At 23.0% G+C, this 4,926-nt stretch overlaps 2 non-coding genes across 2 annotated transcripts; both read right to left on the bottom strand.

Annotated features, from left to right (window-relative positions):
- Positions 1–248: 248 nt before the first annotated feature.
- TRNAW-CCA lies at positions 249–320 on the bottom strand. The gene has a single exon. It is a non-coding gene; the product is annotated as a tRNA-Trp (tRNA).
- A 2,819-nt stretch (positions 321–3,139) lies between these two features.
- Positions 3,140–3,211, bottom strand: TRNAW-CCA. The gene has a single exon. It is a non-coding gene; the product is annotated as a tRNA-Trp (tRNA).
- Between the last annotated feature and the right edge of the window lie 1,715 nt (positions 3,212–4,926).

The raw sequence follows: 4,926 nt of genomic DNA, 5'->3' as shown, positions 1-4,926 counted from the left end.
AGATTCAGGGGCCTATTTGTAAAACAGCAACAAGAGTAGTAGTTTGAAAAAAGAACCCAAGGAATAGAGTGTTAGACATAAATAAGGTAAGATTCAAGTACTTATTGTGAAACAGCAACAACTAGATTATGAGAGTACTTCAGAAAAAAAGAATACAAAGAACAGGGGATTGGACATAAATAAGGCAAGCTTTGAGTGCTTATTTGTAAAACAGAAAAGAAGCAGTCAAAAGTTGCAAAAACGGGATTTGAACCCGACGTGAATCGAACACGCAACCTTCTGATCTGGAGTCAGACGCGCTACCATTGCGCCACGGATCCACTCTGTGCATTCCGAATCAATTCACTAACAATTTGGCAGATAAACTATTTATACAACAATGGTTTAAATCGAAAAAATTGACTCAACCGAATTGGTTTAAAATTTTAGTTTAATTTTTATACATTTTAGTTCGGTTCGATTTTTAATTTTAGAAATTTCAGTTCAGTTCAGTTTTGATCAGAAAAAAACCAAAAAAATCAAACCGAACCGATTAGTGATAATAATATATTTTTTCAATAATATAGAGAAATTAAATCATATTAAGATTAAAATATTTTAATTAAATTTTAAAATATTAAAAATAAGTGTAAAAAAATTAAAAAAATATTAAAAATTGAAAATAATCAAACCGAACCGAATCGAATTGAATCAGACCGGTTCGATTCGGTTTGATTTCTGATTAAAATCGATTCGATTCAATTTTTATAAATACTAAAATTTCAATTTTCGATTTATTCAGTTCGATTCAATTTTGAATGGTCACCGCTAATTCAAACTTGAGGCCGCAATCACTTCCTCCTTCTAAATGATACTAGTATTAATTAACGCCTATTATTACATGTTATCTTAACTCGTTAATAGCGTAATTATTATTTATATATATTATTTTAAAAAAATTTTAATATGTTTATATAATATTTTTATGATATTATATAATTGTTACTAATTTTTAATATTATTTTTATTTTTTTGAATTTGAAATTCTACGTTAATTTATCATATTTAATAAAATATTTTTTTTGTTAAGAGTAATATTTTTATTTATATTTTTAAATAATAAATAAATTTAAAAATAAATATATTGTTACATAAGTTTTAAAATTTTACTCTGTTGGAGAATTTTATTCATTAGTAGGTTAATTCATTTGTAATAAGATTTAATTTACTGATTACCGTTTGTTATATGAGAATGTGCTATTATATGATATTTTTAAAAATAAATATTTATTATAAAATTGTGAAAATAATTTTTAAAAATAAATATTAAATTAATATTTTATTATAAAATTATGAAAATAATCTTTAAAATTTTTAGTATGTTCAGTATTTAAAAGATTACAATGCTAGTATCTTACTTTATCATCACCATTATAATAAATTTTTTTGCCACAATGATTATTTTTATTCAAGAGTAGAGATGAGGAGCATTCGGTTCAAATTAAAAAAATCGATCGAATCGAATCAATTTAAAAATTTAATTTAGTTTTTTATACATTTCAATTCGGTTCGATTTTTAATTTCAGAAATTTTGATTATTTCGATTCGGTTCGGTTTTGATAAAAAAAACTGAAAAAATCAAACCGAACCGATTAGTGATAATAATATATTTTTTCAATAATATAGAGAAATTAAATCATATTACGATTAAAATATTTTAATTAAATTTTAAAATATTACAAATAAAGTGTAAAAAATAAAAAAAATATTAAAAATCAAAATCGATAAAATCTAACCAAATCGAACCGAATCAGACCGGTTCTGTTCGATTCGGTTTCTAATCAAAATCGATTCGATTCGGTTTTCATAAACACTAAAATTTCGATTTTCAGTTTATTCAATTCGGTTCGATTTTAAACCGAAGACCGAATGCTCACCCCTATCAAGATAATTAATATTATTTCCTTAAAATAACATTCAGTACCATGAAAAATAAATATAAAATTATTATAAATAATGGAATAATTTCCTAAAATTATAATAAATATTACATATCAAATAATTAAATATTTTATAAAATACTTACTTGAAATGTCATATCAACTCTTTTTTTTAATTGAACTTTTGTTGTTTCAATAAATTTTCTTGAATTTAATAAAAAAATATGATTTTTTATAATTTTATTACAATTATAACTATAAAAGAAATATTATTAGAAATAGTTTTATCAATAATATATATAAAATATGAAATTATTATAAAATTAACTACTTATTCTTCACGAAATTTATTTATCTAAATTACTATTATAATTGTTAAGATAGTTTACAGAAATCAAGCTACCTAATTCAGAGCTGAAAACTACTTATAACCCAAAGCCTAGCCCACGATTAAATGCATTCAAGAGTCGATCATAATTTTTTCAAACACAACCCACTTCTCCAACAAGCCATCGGCGCGACAAGCAACAAGATAGCAATAGAAATGAACTATCGCTAACATGCAAGCTTATCAGAGAGCAAAACCCATTTTAGAACCAAACTAAACAAAATTCCCACTAAAAGGTTGTTGTTACCATTGCCAAGGGCAGAGTCCCGCTCCCGCTGCCGTGAGGTAGAAGAGACCAACCTGCAAACCGAATTCTCGGTGTTTCTTCTTCTCTCTTTCCCTCTCTTTCTTTTGAATTTTCAACAAATCCTTGATATGCAATTTCTTTTTTCTTCTTCAAGTTTTTTTATTCATTAAGCTTCTATTAAATTTTAGTTATTTTTATATTATTGTTAAATTTGAATTCATAAAGTTATTATAATCCTATTAATTTATTATTATTATTATTATTATTATTTTTATTAGACTGTGGTGGGAAGATTAGAAATTAAACTATTTTAAAACTACTTTTTGAATATGTACATATTCAGGGGCCTATTTGTAAAACAGCAACAACAAGAGCAGTTTGAAAAAAGAACCTAAGGAATATGAGGGTTAGACATAAATAAGGTAAGATTCAGGTGCTCATTGTAAAACAGCAACAACTAGATTATGAGAGTACTTCAGAAAAAAAGAATACAAAGAACAGGGGATTGGACATAAATAAGGTAAGCTTTGGGTGCTTTTTTGTAAAACAGAAAAGAAGCAGTCAAAAGTTGCAAAAAAAGGGATTTGAACCCGACGTGAATCGAACACGCAACCTTCTGATCTGGAGTCAGACGCGCTACCATTGCGCCACGGATCCCCAGGGAACATAGTAAACTATTTATACTGAAAATATAAAATATGAGTATGATATAAGATGAGATAAACATTAGATAAATAAATCGCATCCGCTTTCTTTTTTTTTTTTCGAATTGTCAATTTAAAAATTTTAGAGTAAAATATAAAATTTTTTAAATTTATTTAAATATATTAATTATTAGACTAAATATGTGAGTGCATATTATACGCTATCTTAACTCGTAATTATTATTTATATATATTATTTTAAAAAATTTTAATATATTTATATAATATTTTTATAATATTATATAATTGTTACTAATTTTTAATATTATTTTTATTTTGTTGAATTTGAAATTATATATTAATTTATCATGTTTAATAAAATATTTTTTTATTAAGTTAATTTATTAAGAGTAATATTTTATTTATATTTTTAAATAATAAATAAATTTAAAAATAAACATATTGTTACATATGTTTTAAAATTTTATTTTTTAAAAAAAATTATTTATTAATAGGTCAATTCATTTATAATAAAATTTAAATTATTGATTACTGTTTATTATATGAGAATGTGCTATTATATAATATTTTTTAAAAATAAATATTAAATTAATATTTTATTATAAAATTGTGAGTAATTTTTAAAATTTTAGTAAAAGGTTTATTTAACAATATTTTTCAATATGTTCAGCATTTAAAAAGTTACAATGGTAGTATTTTACTTTATCATTGCCGTTATAATAATTTTTTTTGCCAAATTTCTAGCAAGATTTATATTAATGATTTTTTTATTCAAGACGGTTGATATTGTTCCCTTAAAATAACATTTAGTATAATGAAAAATAAATATAAAATTATTATAAATAATTGAATAATTTCCTAAATTTATAATTAAATATTATATATCAAATAATTAAATATTTTATGAAATACTTACTTTCATACCAACTATATTTTTTAATTGAATTTTACAATTTTTTTTAAAATAGAATTGAAATTTTGAGAGTAGAATCTGAAATCTCTCATATTTATGAGAGTAGAATCTGAAATCTCTCAGATTTACTCAAATGAACTTACCACCAAATTTCGTCTATAAGTGCAATTTTATTATAATTATAACTATAAAAGAAATAATATTAGAAATAATATACATAAGATACATAATTATTATAAAAATTAACTTAATCTTCATGAAATTCATTTGTCTCAAAAATATTTAGAACAATATGCTTATTAAGATAATTTGCGATTATAATTTACCTGTATATTAAAAAAATTAATAATTTATAATAATAATATTTATTTTTTAAAATAAAATAAGTATTTGTATAATATATCACATAACTTAATATTAATATTACCTTAGCACTAGCATTTGATAATACTATAATCGAAAAGTTTTTATATTTTATAAGATTTTTTAGGATGTGACCTTTATCATAAGAGTACTTCGGAAAAAAAAAAAAAAAGCATACAAAGAACAGGGGCCTATTTGTAAAACAGCAACAACAAGAGTAGTTTGAAAAAAGAACCTAAGGAATAGGGGGTTTAGACATAAATAAGGTAAGATTCAGGTGCTTATTGTAAAACAGCAACAACTAGATTATAAGAGTACTTCAGAAAAAAAGAATACAAAGAACAGGGGATTGGACATAAATAAGGTAAGCTTTGGGTGCTTATTTGTAAAACAGAAAAGAAGCAGTCACAAAAGTTGCAAAAGAAGGGATT

Source organism: Manihot esculenta, chromosome 14 (assembly GCF_001659605.2).
Source record: "Manihot esculenta cultivar AM560-2 chromosome 14, M.esculenta_v8, whole genome shotgun sequence".
In the NCBI taxonomy this organism is placed as follows: domain Eukaryota; kingdom Viridiplantae; phylum Streptophyta; class Magnoliopsida; order Malpighiales; family Euphorbiaceae; genus Manihot; species Manihot esculenta.
The sequence above is the reverse complement of the archived record's forward strand: the minus strand, read 5'-3'. Positions and strand labels throughout refer to the sequence as shown.